Source organism: Alligator mississippiensis, chromosome 10 (genome assembly GCF_030867095.1).
Source record: "Alligator mississippiensis isolate rAllMis1 chromosome 10, rAllMis1, whole genome shotgun sequence".
Taxonomy (NCBI): domain Eukaryota; kingdom Metazoa; phylum Chordata; order Crocodylia; family Alligatoridae; genus Alligator; species Alligator mississippiensis.
The window spans coordinates 11644303-11662436 of NC_081833.1; the positions used below are offsets into that span (position 1 = coordinate 11644303).

An 18134-nucleotide genomic window follows, 5' to 3' on the forward strand; every position below is an offset into this window, starting at 1 on the left:
ACCACTGCGTGCTGCTGGTCTGGGAGCTGATCATCTGGCAGCTTCTGCCACTGCTCCCTCTGCTCATCCAGGAGGGCAGGGGAGGAGGGGGGAGCATGTGTGCCAGTGGGAGGAGCTGGGACTGCACCGCGCTGTGCTTTGGGGGGTGGTGGAGGGTATGGGGGGTCTACAGCAAATTTTTGGGTGGCTGCAGCCCCTCCATAGTCCCCACTCTTCTGCCCACCCCACCCTGATCCAGGGGCACATGCCCCTGCACCCCATGCTCACCTAGCCGGGGCAGGAAAGGTGTGGGACAGAGCCATGGCTTGTCTAAGGGGCATGGGGAGGGGGGTTGGCTCCTGTTGCTGTGCACCACTCATCCAGAGGCAGGGGTGGCAGCAGGGCATAGCCCCTGCTCCCAGCACCACCACACCTGCTCGGAGCACTAGCCCCACCCACCCCACCCCGATCCAGGAGCACACTGCCCTCTCCCCCACGAGCAACAGGAGCAGTGGCGGCATCCACCAGACAAGCCGTTGGACCAGCAGCTCCCGGACCAGCGGCATCAAGCGGTGGGAGCCACCCCCCTACGCCCCGCATGAGCTGCTCCTTAATTCCATGCCCACCCCACCCCAGCCCCTGTCCTAACCCCACCCCCAATCCCTTCTTAACTGTGGGGGCCTTGATCTGCCCCACCATGCCTCTTCCCTCCCCCCTCCCCTTCCACCACAACAGACTTAACAGCTGCACGCTGATGTATCGAGTGTCAGAAAGTTGAAACCCGCGTTGGAACCTCGAAACATGATGTCAATGTATAAAGGTCATAAGTGTCATTCGTTGTAACTTGAAAAGTTGTAAGTTGAGGACTGCCCATATATATATATATATATATATATATATATATATATATATATATATATAAAATCAATTATATTTGCACTTATGACGTGAAGAATATGCTCCTACAGAAGAGTTTTTAAATAGCATCATTATCAACCCTTATCCAGAAAAATGGGCCAGGATTAATAAAGTATGAGATAGAGAATATTACAGAACATAGTTTAATTCCACTACAGAAATCAATGGTGTGCTGTCACCTGGAATATTGTGTTCAGTTCCGATTACCCATCTCAAAAAAAGATATTCCAAAAATAGATGGGGGTTCAGTATGAAATGCTCAGGATGATTAAAGGCAAAAATCCTCTCTGCTAGGAAACGAGATTGATAGGTTTGGGATTGTCCCTTGGAGACATGAATTAAAGGAGATAGGATAAAAGTACACAAAATAATGAATGCTACAGGGTAGGTGGATTGACAACTTCATTCTCTCTCTCTTAGTGCAAGAACAAGAGAACCAAGAATTAAATGGAAACATTGGAAATTCAAAGCTGATTAGAGAAAGGACTTTTTGATACATTACATCATGGTCTTGTAGAATTCATTCCCAGAGGACAGTACCTAGGTCAAGACCTTCACAGGATGCAAAAAAAATAAATAAAAAATTAGCTGTTTATGACTCCAGATAACCTTGCTATCCCTACAATGACAGTACATTAAAAATAACCAAAGGCTTCAGAACAGATGCAAATCCAGTGTTTGGCCCTGAAGCATGAACTGCTGGGCATCAGGAGGAAGGTTCCCTGAGATCAGCTTAGTCCTTTACCAACTGGGATCTTCTGCGCCTCCCTCCAAAGCATCTGGTGCCGGTCGCTGTCAGAGGAGTCGGTCCAGTATAGCAAATTTCATGCTCCAACCAAGGTAGCACATACTGGGGAATAAAAAGGAATGCACAGCAACTGTACATTATTTATCTGCTTCCACATCATCTATTTTCCTGGGCTCTTCGCTACAACCATGCATCTTGGCACACTTTTAGAATGTGGAATTTGCCAAGCTAGAGACAAAGCACATCTTATTTCTCTGCCTGTCTTTTTATCTGTCAGCACCGCTAAGGGGGCTGTTGTTTACACAGCCGCGACAAACACCTAATAGGAACACGAGGAAAGCATCTTCAAAGGGGTGTGGGGGCAGGAGGGAGAAGACACCCTTGAGATCAGATGAATCCCCTGAAACGTTTGATCCCTTCAGATCAAACGCTATTCTCTCCCCACCCCCTCAGCATGTACGTGGCCACACTGATTTCCTGGCAGCATAAAGCAGGCACCATGGGATCTTAGAATTCCTGATCACAGTAACAAGAGAATCACAACAGAAACAGGAACAAACACTGTCCATTAAAAGATGACTTTAAGTTGCTTTTTTGCCAGTTTTTTTGCTTTAGGCTGATACTTTGGTATTCACTCAAACCACTGATGTCTCTTATCAGGAGTAGCACAGCTGAGAACTAGAAATGGGGGGGTGGGGGGAACACAGACAATCAGAGCTTCCTTAGAAAACTCCTGAAACAATACCATGAAACGTCTTAATTTTAAATTTCCTTCCCTCCATAATTATCTTTGCCTAAAGGCATGAAATGACAGAGAGAGAGAGGGGGAAAAAGAAAAGAAAGAAAACATGTTTTGGAAAAAGCCTGGAACAAATAGTTACAGACAAAAGTTCCTCTTCTGCCTCCTGCTAATCAGCATCTTCCTATAAAGTGCAGGAAAAATGCTTGCTTCTCAATCCGACTAAATACAAAATTCCACTGAAGAGTTTGCCTTTCTTGCCTACTGGAGACCACACAAAGGACAGATCTTAAAGATGACACCCTCCGAATGCAAGAAAGCGAAAACATCCATCCCTGCTCAGAAAATTAGGATGGATCAGTGTCAAGATTGACCCATGAGCAAAGCAATTCTGATGGAAAGAAAGGAAGAAATCTTTCCACCGAGCTTCTTATCATTTAACCATAGACAGAACACAACTGCAAACTGCATTGGGAGAAGGGATGGACAAGACAACCTTGTATTTAGTTAAAACAAAATAAAAAGAAAGGCCTGAAAGCCCCAGTAGGGATCAAGCCTCCTGTGTTGCAGAGAAGCAAAGGTAGAGACAGTCTCTAGGCCCTGTAGCTGACAGCTGACATACTTAAGATGCGCAAAGGGTGGAAGAGGATCAAATGCACAGGGAAGAGTTGGGATTTGTTCAGTTGTGCAGCAGATATATTACATCTGGTCCACTAGCCTACTGTGTTCCTCCATGATCATATCTTTCAGGTTCTTAAATTTCCATATGAGCCTGATGCCTGTATGAAGTAGCAAAATTCATTACCTGTAACCGAAGCTGAAAGGAAAGGCACTGTGGCTTAGTAACAGGGAACAAGATCGGGGGGGACTCGGGAAACCTGGGTTCTATTCCTGGCTCTAGTGCTGGCCAGCTGGTGAATCCAGCCAAGTCACCTTCCCTATCTGAGCCTCAAATCATACGAACTTCCTTCATGATATGCTTTGATATCTATGTATAAAAAGGATTACAGAAGGTCTAGATAAATAGGCCAAACCTAACACTCTGCTGTATGAGTCACCAACCCCTTGTCTTATCGAGCATCAGACTTGATTCATCAGTTCTGTGTGGGCTAATTCAAGAGACACTAAGAGATGGCAAAATGTGACCTTCCCTCATTACTTAACCGCTTCTGAGGTATAAAATTGCCCGATCAACCTGCCAGGAGAGTCCCAGTCTTTTAAACTCTCATTTGAACCCATTTGGATTTTCAGGTAACCAAGAAACTCATCTTTCTTTGTAAGCAATTTCTTTTCCAGCTGCCTGTAATCTCCCAATTTCCAGACTGAAAATCATTTAAAAACAAATGAGTTTCCCCACAGATAAAATTCAGAATCTCTCTCAGCTTTCAAGATCATAAAAGTAAAAGGCAATATTAACTTGAAAGTGGAGATGAGAAATAAAGAAACCCAGCAATGTGCCTCCCAGGAAAATCCCATCAAGTTGCTAATTTAATCTTAGAGCACGAAGAAAGGGGCAGAGAGTAAATTCTTAATCACCGTATGTCACTTCCAATGTTATGGGAGTGGTGCAAGTACAGCAGTAGGACACCAAGAGCTGTAGCTTGTGACCACCATTCGTGTGTGTGTGTGTGTGCGCGCGCACATGTGCACACATGCACGCGTGCAGGTGTGCATAACTGAATAACTGATATCACCACCCACTTCACACAGATAGGATTGTCCTCTCCTTCCCTTCTCTCTCTCTTTCTCTCTCTCTCTCACACACACACACACACACACACACACACACACACACACACACACACACTTATTTGTACTATGCTAGAGCCTACAGACCCTCTGAGGTTAGACACCATTGTGCTGGGCATTTGCAAAAATAGTTTTTATATATATACACACATATATACACACACACACACACACACGCACACACACACACACACACACATATATATATATATATATATATATATATATATATATATATATATATATATATATATATATATTCCCAGCCCTGGGTTTTATACCGTTGGTTTTCAGAAGCAACAAGTAGTTGGAGGTGCCTATGATATTTTAGCATCATCATAAAGCAATCTAATTATTAGCACTCTCTGAAAATCATGTTCCTCAGGCTGCATGCCCACAAATCGATGTCCTCCATTACTGTCGGTACCTTGTAAAAAAAACTTGGCAAGCATTACCAGTGGTTTTCAACCTTTCTTCATTTGTGGACTGCTCCACCAATTTTTCATTTGTGGAAATTTCAAACGGACGTGAGGACCGCTTTGGAAATTTCAAACAGACTCCTGCGAATTGTAAGCATGAGTATTCACATACTTTTGAGTGATCTTCATCATCTTTTGCAGACCCCTTAGACATAACCTGAGGACCCCCAGGGGTCTGCAGACCATAAGTTGAAAACCACTGCATTAGGCCATCTGTGTGTGAAGACTGTAGGTGTCCTTGTCCTAACATTTTGACCATGTCTTCTGACTAACTTCTGGAATCAAACAGCATGTAGGGTTATTTCTAACTAATAAAACAATCCAGCCAAGGTTTCATAGTCTCTCTTTTCTCCAATACTTTAGTGTTTGCAATAAACAGGAAATCTGTCATGTATCACGCTATGGCTTGTCACTCATGTACTGAATTTTATAAAGCTCTGATTATTATTGATAGATAGTTCAGAGGCTCTTCTTACTGCACATAGGTCAAAGGCTCCCCAAGGTTTTACTGAAGAGGGTTATTCCCTAGGTGTTAATTATACCTCAAAAATTTCTGTTTATAGTCATGTAGGATACAAGTCCATGTGAAACAGGTTTAGAAATGCAATGCAGGCGACTGGCTGGAGGTAAAATAACTAACTAAATTATCTGGATTGCAAATTGCCTTAAACACGCTACCATTCTTTACTTCATATGCCAAATGTTTGGCCCAGGGACACCAATCCTTTTCCGCTTTAATAAACAGCAAAACTCCCTTTCAGTAAAGCATTTGTAGATACAGGCCCAGTTTAACTTACAGAAACAAGTCACCCATAGCAGATAAGGGGATTGTATTGCCTTGCTCGACCATTCTTTAGCTTATGATCCGTCAAGTCTTCTACCTATCATACCAAGCCAGACATGACAAAGCATTTGTCTACACAGTTAGCTATTCCATCATAGCTGTGTGGGTACACACGTTCCAAATGAGCTTATCCACTTTCAAAGTGAATTTAGATGATTTTGAACATGGCATTTATGTTTCAGAATGAGAGCCATCTACACAGGAAATGAATCACAAGTAGCTGCTCCACTTCAGATTCATATCCCACCTTAGTCTGAATTAACTTCGTATGTCCAGAAGCCCTGAATAATGATCAGAAGAATCACTGTAATTGCCATACTTGGGCTTTTCCCTTGGCACTAAATAATCAATCTACAAACTTTTAACTGAAATCAAGCAATATGGGGCACCCAATTATATATGCATCTTTTTACATAATATGTGGGCTTCAACATAAACCTGGTATCAGTGTTCTGCTTTCTCTTATAGATTTGTTTTTATATTGAGCATCAGAAGCTAAAACCGGGCCAGTAGCAAGATAATTTTTAGACAGCGATAAGCATAGTGAAACCCTTCCAAGCAGCAATTTGAAATGGAAGCTTAGGTGTTTAATAGGGGGTGTGCAAAATGGGCTGTATTCAATTTGGATTTGGATTCAGCCCAAATTGGGGACAGTGACTCGATTCGTCGATTCGGATTACTGTCCCCGATTCGATTCGGTTGAATCCGAATCTGAAGATTCAATGCTGATTCAAAGAATCAGCTATTCGGCCCTAGACACAGCTTTAAAATGTTTTTTCTACATAGCTCAAGGTACCAGGTGCGGCTCATGAATGCTGTGATGATGGGGAGGATGGAACGCCCCCCCGTGTCCCCCCCCGGCAGACCCGGCAGTGCTTGTGGTCCACTTCCGGATCTGCTGCCAAGCATGCTGGAGAGCCCCCTGCGCTCCTGTGAGATGATCCATCCGCCCCAGTATTGCAGCACTCACGAGCTACCTGGTACTTAGAGGTATGTAGAAAAAACATTTAAAGCTGTGTCTATGTGCAAATACTTCTGAATCCATCTGAATCGATTCAGAAGGTTTCGATTTGACTTAGAGAGATTAAAGGGTCTCCTGATTCGATTCAGAGATTCGGCCACCGAATCAGGCAGGATCTCCACCAAATCAAATCAGGGATCGAAGCTTTGCACAGCCCTAGTGTTTATACACGTGCTCCAGGAGGCATGAGGGGGTGCTTTAATTAGTGCAGCTCCAAAAGCTGCGCTAATTAAAAGTGCCCAGGGTATCACGTGTATCAAAATCCCTGCGCTGACAAACGGCGGCAGGGTGCTTTGAACTAAAGTTCGTTGAATGAGCTTCAGTTTAAAGTGCCCTGCTGCCATTTTTCAGCGCAGGGGCTGATACACGTGGTGCTAGAGTTAATTTCCACACTCCAGCAGACTCAATTAATCAAGTCTTCTCTGACGTGCTGGAATTACAGTGCCATCTACACAGGAAAGTGTGTGAGCAGGCTTCTTGCATGTGTATAGGTGCCCTTACACTCCCATTCAACCTCCAAAGCAGCCTCAAGATCCAAGAAGACCAGACTCACCAACAATTTTTCTTAGGGGGTGGGGGGGAATGGGTATGGAAAAGCTGAGAAAAAGAAACAAACCACTCATGACAGATGTTCTTTAATGCACCGCTGGAAGGCATTTTGAAACATTACTGATAGGACAGCATAAGAACCTACCTAGAAAAGAACAGCTGTGTGGATATAACACTTTTGTGGAGGTGCACTATTACACGTATAAAGAGCTCTTAAGATGTGAATGCAGTGCAAACTATCAACACATTTGCCTTGCTTTCAGGGAAAAAGTTTGCTTCCATGTAAACGATGGCAAGATTTTTTAAATGCTGAAAGCTTTTCATTCCACCTGCCTTTAAAGAGAGCCCTGTGATGTTTCACAGGTTAATGCACAGGACTGCACTGACTCAAACTGACAGTGACATGCGGATTGTGCACCTTCCCCGATGACTCTTTCACCCACCCCACATCACCACAGTATCAGTTAATCAATGGGAAGGGGGAATTTTGTTGGCTACAATGAGTAGAAGCTGCATCCAAATGGGAAAAGAACATTTTTATTATGTGTAAAACAAACAGTGAGACCTTAAGACTATGGGGCTATTTATTTGTGGCTTTGCCAAAATCCCTAAACAAAGAGCACATCACTGGGCTACTCCAAAAGCAGAAATAAACAGACCAGGCCTCGTTCTCACTTTGCTCCAAGAGCTAGCACTAGCTCTATTATCTTCACTTCTCCCCCAAGGCATCTTTAAAGTACCAGGTTGCCACTTGTTCCTTTTTAAGACTTTTTCCAATACTAAGCCTATTTTGGTCATTTCCCTATCTAAAATGTCCAGCTACCTACAGTCAGTGAGTAGGCCTTCAGTCTAGGCCAACCTTAATTGTATTTCCATAATGTCTCTATGGCATTCTGTCATCTTCCTCCCATGTTGTTGCCATCCTACGCTTTGCAATCGCAGCTAGACCTGAGCATTGATTTCACACTGTACGCAACCACCATCTTCCTTTTTTTCTTAAAATCATTCTGTTTTATGCCTGCTGTCTTCCAAATACCTCTCATCTCTACTGCTTCTGCTCTTTTGATGTCTGCTTTATCTAATGCGGCGTTGCCAATCCATATAGTAACACTGTTAGCACAGTGTTATGTTAAACTTGCACTTTGATACCCAACTGAATGCTTTTTTTCAATTCATAATTTTGTCAATTTTTGTATAACACTTGTGCCTAGGGCACATTTCCTTTTAACCTAATCCTTGATTCAAGCTTCCTGGATACACATAAGGATCTCCTTGATCTATAAATCAACCACTGTCACATGTTGACATGATCCATTTGGCACTATTTCAAGACACAGCCACTTCATTCTCTTGGCATTTATTTTAAGTCCAAGTCACTTAAATCAGTCTTCCAGGGTAGCAAAGAATATCACCATGAATTCAAACATTAATGCCAGTTGTGTGATGTCAGCTACATAAACTAAAGAACTGACTTCTAAATCATCCAATGCCATGCCCTCCAAGTGCTGTAACGTTCTTAATGGACAGTGTAAACTCATGATGGAAAGCAACCATGATCCTATGCCCCCTTGTATTATACCAAGCTTTGACTTGAACATGCTGCTTAATTTGCCACCTATTCTTCTGACACTGCAAGAGTCCTTGGATATTGCACTGAAGCTATGATCTTCTTTGGAACATCATGTGATTTTACAACTTTTCCTAATGATTTCCTCCACATCAAACCAAATGTCTTTGCAAAGCCACGTGGCAACAGCTAACATCTTAAATGACCACTCTCACATTCTTTTCTCATCAAATCTCACAGTGTTAGCATCTGCTCAATGCAACTTGGGCCTGGTCAGAAATGGCATTATTCTTTGCCTGCCACTTCCTCTAAAACTGGCCTTAATACACAGACAACCACTACTGAAAATTATTTCCTTCTTTGTGCCAGTTCAATTTCATTGGCTACCAAGGACAAAGTCCAGCAGAGAACAACAACAATAACTAGCAGTATAGGAAATATAACTTATGATAAAAGATTGGTGTTATTTAATCTGAAGAAGAGACAAATGAGGGGGGAATTTGGTAATTATCAAATACATGAGAAGGGTTATAAAGGGTGTGACAGTAAACTGTTCTCTATGGCTACAGAGGACAAGGTAAGAAGTAACAATCTTAAATTGTGACATGGGAAATTGGTCAGATATTAGAAAGAACTTTCTAACCATTAGGTTGATTAAGCATTAGAACATGTCGCCTAGAGAGACTGTGGAATCTCTATCTTTGGAAATCTTTTAAGGGCAGATTAGACAAATACCCAAGGGTATATGCCTAGGGAATGACCTGCTGGGTGGCACGGAAGTGGAAAGGGATCTTGGAGTCCTAGTGGACTCCAAGATGAACATGAGCCGGCAGTGTGACGAAGCCATCAGAAAAGCCAATGGCACTTTACCGTGCATCAGCAGATGCATGACGAATAGGTCCAAGGAGGTGATACTTCCCCTCTATCGGGCACTGGTCAGACCGCAGTTGGAGTACTGCGTGCAATTCTGGGCGCCGCAATTCAAGAGGGATGCGGATAACCTGGAGAGGGTCCAGAGAAGGGCCACTCGTATGGTTAAGGGCCTGCAGACCAAGCCCTACGAGGAGAGACTAGAGAAACTGGACCTTTTCAGCCTCCGCAAGAGAAGGTTGAGAGGCGACCTTGTGGCTGCCTATAAGTTCATTACGGGGGCACAGAAGGGAATTGGTGAGTATTTGTTCACCAAGGCACCCCCGGGGGTTACAAGAAATAATGGCCACAAGCTAGCAGAGAGCAGATTTAGATTGGACATTAAGAGGAACTTCTTCACGGTTCGAGTGGCCAAGGTCTGGAACGGGCTCCCAAGGGAGGTGGTGCTCTCCCCTACCCTGGGGGTCTTCAAGAGGAGGTTAGATAAGCATCTAGCTGGGGTCATCTAGACCCAGCACTCTTTCCTGCCTATGCAGGGGGTCGGACTCGATGATCTGTTGAGGTCCCTTCCGACCCTAACATCTATGAATCTATGAATCTATAAGGTAGCTGAGAGAGGAATGACCCTGCCTTGAGCTGGGACTTGGACTAGCTGATCTCCTGGGTTTCTTCCAGCTCTATTTTTCTATGATTCTATATGGGAAAGTGAAAATAAGATAGAAAGTGCTCTTTCCCCCTTTTTCTGCAACCCACCATGTAAGTACTGTACACAGCAAAGGACTTGATGCTATTTTACTCCCTCCCTCCAGGGTGCATGCACTGGATTACACTCTGGCCTTTTGTAGCCAACTTGGATGCTTAGGTGATCTATTGACACTGCTGTGGAGAAAGAGGAAATGGAGGCTGACATTAATGTAACAGGAAAGAAGGGAAGTATCCAGGAAGATTATAAGGCTAAGAAACAAAGGCGTGTCCCAAGGAGGAGAATTTTAATTAGCCCCCCAGAACTTGTTTTAATGCTGGATAAATATGGAAGCCAACACCCTCACTTATTCTTTTCAGCACTATGTGAGATACAGCATGGATCTTGTAAAAAAAAAAAATAAAAATCAAGCCAAATAAAGTAGCTATTGTGCATGCAAACAACTCAAGAAAATTAAAAACAAAAAGCCAGAAAGATAAAACAGACAGCATCATAATTCATGCAGAGTGACTATAGATCTTGCATCCTAGCATTTCAATGGGAGAGCTGGGAACACAGCTGCATAACAAAGACTGGTAACAACATCACGTTTGTGGAAAGAGTGCAAGGAATAGTAGAGACAACAGGTTATTCCCATAATGCCAAATCCTTTGATGATAAACACAGCCTTTTCCTCTTTTCTCCATTTTAGTGCTGTGGGGGGAGAAGAAAGTTGAAAAGAATAGGGACTGCTCTGAAGTCTGCAGAAAATACCTTTGTACCAACTCTGTTGCTTGTGAAAAAGAACTGGGTAGAAATCAGAGTCTGAAATGCGACATGCCTTGAACCATTAAAGTAGCATTGAATGCTGCTGTTTTCCATAATTAGCCCCCAGGCCAGTACTCTGAGATAGATGTGGCTCGATATTTGTATTGGTCTAGCCAGGGTGGTGAGCAGAGCAATGAGATGCCACAGATCCTGGGTGAACACCACGGTGGCTCTGCAGAACTGTCCAAGTAGCTTACGACCATGGGAAAGCTACTCCAGATGTTCAGGTGGAGATGGGGAATGGGGTGCAGCTACTGTCCTTTGACATCCTTCTGCTAGTGCTAATTGCAGCAGACACCTGCTCATCAGTCAGTGCTGCTCACAGCAACAATAACTCACTTCATCTTCTGGTATCCAGTGTATGACAGCACAGTTCATGAGGAGACCCAGCTCCCAGAAGAACCACACTAAGGCTAGCACAGGTCTTCCAGGACCTTCAATCCATGGCTTTCAGGCTTGCCTTCTATCATGTGTATAAGCAACATGTAAGGGGCACATGCCCCCTCCCCCCCGACAGTGAGCGCTCTGGCTGGTAGGAGGGCACGGACAGCACTAGCGCCCCCCCTGAAATTGCTCCACTAGTGCCATGGCAGTGGCCAGGCCCAGTCGCCAGCTGGCTGCTGGGGGAACCTGCCCCACGGTCATGCCCTGCTGTTGCCCCCCCAGACTCAGGAGGCAGCAGTCGCCCATGATCATGTGTATCACTGGTGGGTGTGGAATCCTTTTTTGCAAAAACCAATGCAAAAAAACTCCCCACCAAAACTTGTTGTACAGTTATTGGATGGTGATGCCTCACTAAGCCTGCTTTTTCTGAAGTTGTGGAGAGCCTTCTGATAGATTTTAAAGTGCTTTGGGTCATGCCTATCTTCTGGACTGAAATAGCTTTTGTACATCAGCAAATCTGAACAGTCTGGTTAGGCTTCAGGGAAGGGAGTAGATATGAGAGAGGTAAGACAAGGTGTGTTTGGCTGCAGTATTTGCCAACTGGTAAGTTCATTGCTCTTGGTATACTCTGCCACTCACAGTACTATTCCCTAAGGCTAAGTACAGACAGTTAAAAAGCCTGAGGCTGAATTGATTCAGTCTTTGCAGGTTAGTCTAAACTGAAAAGATTAAATAAGAAACAACTGCACACACATTCACTTTTGATTCAGGAAATGCAGCCATGTACCTGCTGTAGCTCAGGCCAGAACTTGGCTGGGGGGTGCTAGAGCACAGCTCTCTGGCACACAGCCAGCATGGACTGTGTGTTCACTTCCTCTTTCTGCTTCCCCTGAAGTCTCTGGGATTTGCAGTCCAGAATCACAGTAGCAGGACTCTCTAGGGTTGCTCATCACCTCCTCTTCCTGCTTCCAGGTGCCTCTGGGATTTGTAGTCCACAGTTGCAGCTAGCAGTAAGTTTCAGTAAGTTTAGCAGCAGGGAAGCTCTGTAATCAGAGGAAGGTGGGTTTAACCCCCTCCCTGGCCCCAGACCCCAGCTGAAGTTTGCCGGGGGGCAGGGGCAGTCCTTGCCCCCCCCCACCCCCCAACTGGATTGTAGTTTAACTTGAACCAGGAAGGAGCCTGGGACAGAAGTTTCATAAATCGGTTTGATCCAAATCAGCGAAGTCTGACATTATATTCAACCAGGTTTATCTTAAACCAGTTTCAGCCATTTTGAAACTGCCTTATGTGCACTGAGCTTCTGTTCTGTTACAGGTTTAAACCAGTTTCTGATTACTTAAACCAGTTTATGTGCAACTTCTGTCCATAGCTTAAGACATTGTGGCTAGTACTTGTAAAAGCCTGAGAGAGAGTGAGGTCCCAAAACCTAATGAATTTCAATGAAATCCAGGCATCTAACTCTCCACTTTTCCAGATTGTAACCTTCACTCATTACCAGCATGCTTAGATCACACAAACAGGATTTTTTCAATCTTTGACTATAAAAGGTAAAATAAACAGAATAAAATTATCTCCAGTTCAGTGAACTGCATAAACAAATGGCGCTCTCTCTTTCTCCCCGTTCCTGTTCAAAAAGATTTAATAGCAGAATGCTGTAGCATGGGTCTCAGAATGTCAGCAATTTATGATTTGATTACAAAATATACTGCTTCGCATTTACTGGTGTTTTATGAACTGTTATAAATAGTTACAACTATATTTAAAGTGTCAGAATAAATTAATGATGTACACTTTGCGCTGCATCGTACTTGTTTTTTTCATTGTGTTCATTTATTCGACAGCATGTAAAATGTAGTCATTCCCATTGGAATTCCAAGTCTAGCAAGGGAGTAGCGGATTTTACATTATTTTACTAAAACAGCAGTATTCCAGGACTAAGTGCTAGGATTGCACTGGGGTCAGCGGAGGCATTCGTGGAGAATGTTTCCATTTCATTTGGGAGCATTGAATTGCAGAATGTACTGTCTAGAAGAGCTTTCAGAATAAATGGAAACAGCCCCAACACTGAACCACTGCTCTTCAAGGAGATATATCAGCTGCGCACCATCAGGGCCCACAAAGACTTCATTGATGGTGTACCTGCCAGGCCTCGAACATCTTGTTCCAGGCTTCCTTCGTTCGGGTGTTCACTGAGTCCTGTCCTGCCATTGCAGGTGGTCTTGCAGGAGGTCTTCATGCTGGAGGTCTTCATGCTGGAAGACACATGCTGGAAGTCGCCCCTTTCTCGCCTGCCACGACTTTGAATCTCTTACAGTGGGGGGGGGGGCTTCGTACTGCACGGTTACCCTTGTTAGACACATGCTCCTTCGGGGTCTTCCGCGAGGCTCCACCTTCCCTGTACCTCGCCCTATATCCAGCCCGGCGGATCACGGTTGCTTTTGTGGCCGATCTCATGCTCCATGATCCCCGCCCAAACAGCAAACCTTCAGCTAGTCTTCCCGCCTTTCTTGTTTCCCGTCTTCCTCAACCCCTTCCGACACAGGGAAACATAAAATACCCTTTCCCTAGCCAAGGAAAAGAACCCATAAATCTAAGAAAACCACCACACCAACACCATGCCTCCTTGTGGAGCACAAATAACCCTTCTGCACTCCTATTCACCCCACAGGGTCTTCTCTAAACCACCTAGCCTCATGGCTTAGCTCCTACTGCCCAGGCTAGAGTCGCTCTCCCTCCAACCTCTCAATATTGTGACCCTCTCTCTGGGTCCTCGCACTATTGCTGTCCTCTCTCTGGGACTTCCAGTGCGGCTGCCCTCTCTCTGGGTCTTCATAATGTGGCTGCCCTCTCTCTGGGTTTTCCCAGCGCAGCGGCCCTCTTTCTGGGTCTTCCCCATGCAGATGCCCTCTCTCTGGGTTTTCCCAGTGCAGCGGCCCTCTCTCTGGGTCTTCCACACGCAGCTGCCCTCTCACCGTCTCACCTATTTCTGCCTTGCCCGTCACTGGAACTCTTGCTCCTAGTGCTGGCTTGTTGCCCGAGTCATCAGCTCCTCCTCGTTCAGTGATCGTCCACTCTCCCACCATCCCACGCCTCTGGCTGACTCCACCAGCCGGGACTTCCCTCAGTATCCGCCTGCCTCCTGCCTCTCTGCATGCCGTCCCTTTTGTTTCCGCCGGCCGGTAATTGATGTTGATGTCATCTGCAGGCCGCAGCTGAATAAAGGCGTGGCTAATAATCCACGCGGGCTTTTCCCGTCGCTCTTGTTTTTCCTCGAGTCCTGCTGTGGGTAAGTTTTCTTTTTTTACTTTCATTTTTCCTGCTCCTCCCCCGTTTCCTGGCCCTAGGGTTTCCCTCGGGAGCTTTGGTGTCTCCCCGGTTTGTCTCTCCCTGTGACAAATGGCTACTGCCAGATCCTTCTCCAGAAGATGGAAGAAGAGATGGAGATGGTAGCCAACATGATGGCTAACCAAGATCCACCCAGAGCAACCTGGAAAACAGTCCCTTCATGCTCCAGGAAACCCAGGGCCAGGGCTGCTCCTCCCCTGGCCCTGCACAACAGGTACACTCCCCTCCCCACACATGAGGAGGCTCCGATGGTGATACCAGGAGTGGAGGAAGGTAAGCAGCTTGCTGCCACTCCCAAGAGGAGGTGCAAGGTGGTGGTGGTGGCGGACTCCACTGAGGGACCCATCTGCTATCTGGACCCCCTAGCCTGTGAGATCTCCTGCCTCCCAGTGGCTCACATCTGAGAGCTGTGAGCAGAAAGGATCCCCAGGCTTGTCCAGCCCTCCAACTGCTACCCCATGCTCCTCAACCATGTGGAAACTAATGACACAGTCAGGAGTAATCCATTCTGGGTCCTGAGCAATTACAGGACTCTGGGGGCTGGGCTCAAGGGGTTGGGAGCCCAGATAGCCTTTTCTTCTGTGCTCCCTGTTGCAGGCCACAATCCTAGAATGGAAGGATGGATCATGGAAGTGAACCGGCAACTCCAACACTGATGCCACTGAGAAGGCTTCGGATTTCTCGACCACAATGTGCACTTCAGGAAGAGAGGACTCCTGGGAAGGGACGGCATCCACCTCATAAGGAAAGGTAAGTCCCTTCTCATAGCCAGGATGGCTGATCTTTTGGACAGGGCTTTAAACTAAGATTGCGGGGGGACAGGGATACACAAATTCAAACATGTCCCAGGACCACCATACAAGTAGATAGGGAAACTGGGAAAGCCAGTCTTGTGGGAGCTGAGGGAATAGTTTTCCATCAGTGGGACAGGAAGACGAGGGCCTCAGTAGGAGGACTCAGGTGCCTATATACTAATGCCAGGAGCATGGGGAACAAGCAGGCAGAGCTAGCCCTCCAGCATGTATTATGATCTAGTAGGAATTATGGAGACCTGGTGGGACTCCTCACATGACTGGAGTGTAGCTATAGAGGGGTACACCCTGTATAGAAGGGACCAGGCAGGGGAAAAAGGTGGAAACATTGCTCTCTATGTGAAAGAGCAGTATACCTCCTTGGAGGCTAACATCGGCTCCAAAAGTGGACAGCTTCAAACCCTCTGGGTCAAGTTGCGGGGGTGGGAGGGCACAGCGAGAGAGACCTAACTGTAGGTGTATACTACAGACCACCAAACCAGGGGAACTCAATCTGGAGTTCACCTGAGAACTGACTGAGGTTGCACGTGCATGTAACATGGTTGTCATGGGCAATTTTAATTATCCAGGCATCTCCTGGCAGGAACACTCAGCCAAGCTGGAACAGTCACGATCCTTCCTGACCTGCGTCAAGGAGCTCTTCCTGACTCAGGAGGTACATGGGCCAACCAGAGGTGACGCTCTGCTAGACTTGGTCCTGGTCAAAGGAGACAACCTGGTGACTGACTTAAATATAGAGGGAAGTCTGGAAGAAACCATTATGTTCACTGTCCGACATAAGGAAGACAAATCAGATAGCGGGATTGAAGTCTTGGACTTCAAAAATGCAAATTTCAACAAGCTTAGGTCACTAGTAGGGCAAGTACTGCAGGACCAGGGACCAAAGGCGAAAGGTGTGCACAAAGAGTGGTTGTTCCTTAAGGACGCAATCCTTGAAGCACAAAGGAAGTCCATTCCCATGAGGAGAAAAGGTAACAGAAGGGCTGGGAAGCCCTCTTGGCTAAACAGGGAAATCATGGTCCTCTTAAGAAAGAGGCTTATAAACAACGGAAGCTCAGGGCGGGCCCCAATGAGGACTATTCCAAGACAGCCTGCATTTGCAGGGAACAGATAAGAAAGGCTAAAGCAGCGACCAAACTTAGATTATCAACAGGAATCAAGAAAACAAGAAATCCTTTAGGTACATAGAGAACAGGAGGAAAACAAATGGGAGTGTGCCATTGCTCAACAATTCAGGAGAACTGGTTACCAGCACCCAAGAGAAAGCTGAGCTCCTGAATGACTACTTTGCCTCAGTCTTTCACCGGACCAAGGGGTAAACCATAGCAAGTAGAGTAGAGGATGAGCACGGTAGGAATAATCACCTTCCTACTATTGCCATAGAATTGGTGTATGACCAATTAATACAATTAGACGTATATAAGTCAGCAGGACTGAATGATCTTAATCCGAGAGTGTTGAAGGAGCTGGCTGAAGTCATTGTGGAACCCCTCGCAAAACTCTTCCACAACTTTTGGCACTCTGGAGAAGTCCCTGAGGACTGGAAGAGGGCCAATGTTGTGCCCATCCATAAGAAGGGCAGGAGGGAGGACCTGGGTAACTATAGGCAAATCACCCTAACTTCCATCCTAGGGAAAATCCTACAAAAGTTCATCAAGGAATCTATCTGCGATATGCTTGCAGAAGGTAAGATTCTGAATGACAGCCAGCATGGCTTTGTTGCAGGCAGGTCTTGACTTCCCAACCTCATCTCCTTCTATGACCAGGTAACTTGCCACCTGGACACAAAAGAGCAGGTTGACATTGCATACCTAGACTTCCAAAAGGCCTTTGATCTAGTATCTCATGATGTCCTTGCAAGAAAATTGGAGGGTTGTGGACTTAACTCTAAGATAGTCAGGTGGGTAAGAAGCTGGCTGCAGGATAGGACCCAGAGAGTTGTAGTGAATGGATCTGTGTCATCCTGGCTAGAAGCGGGCAGCAGTGTCCCACAGGGGTCGGTGTATGGTCCAGTACTTTTCAACATCTTTATTAATGGTTTGGATGTGGGAGTGAAGAGCTCACTGGCCAAGTTCATGGACAACACCAAGTTATGGGGAAACATGGTCACTCTTGACAGTTACAGGTGGACCTAGACAGGCTGGCAAGTTGGGAGAATTGGAACCTGAAGAGTTCAGTGTTGAGAACTGTAAAGTGCTCCACCTCGAGACAATCCCCAATCCACCTACAGGCTTGGTGGCACCAAACTGATTAGCACCATGAATGAAAGGGACCTGAGGGTAATAACAGACCACAGTATGAATATGAGCTGGCAGTGCGATGATCTAGCCAGTAGGGCAAATAAAACTCTGGCATGCATCTCCAGAAAAACCAAGGAGATGATTATTTTGCTCTTCTCAGCACTGGTGAGACTGAAGCTGGAGTACGGCATCCAGTTCTGGGCACCACATTAACAAGGATGTGGACAAGCTTGAGAGAAGAAGAGCCACCTGTATGATCAGAGTTTTAAAAGGCAAGCCAACTTGTAACAGCCCTCACCTCCCTCCCCCAAAAACTACAATGCTATTCTTAATGGACCCAAGGCTTATCAAATCTAACTTGTAAAAATGTACTACTAGTA

The 18134-nt window shown here is 45.6% G+C and overlaps 1 long non-coding RNA gene across 1 annotated transcript in view; it reads right to left on the reverse strand.

Moving 5' to 3' along the window:
• Positions 1-743: 743 nt before the first annotated feature.
• LOC132243516 (uncharacterized) overlaps positions 744-18134 on the reverse strand; it is a 140927-nt gene continuing 123536 nt past the window's right edge. Inside the window, exon 5 of the long non-coding RNA XR_009455125.1 lies at positions 744-1747. This is a non-coding gene — a long non-coding RNA (uncharacterized LOC132243516). The remainder of the gene's footprint in view (positions 1748-18134) is intronic.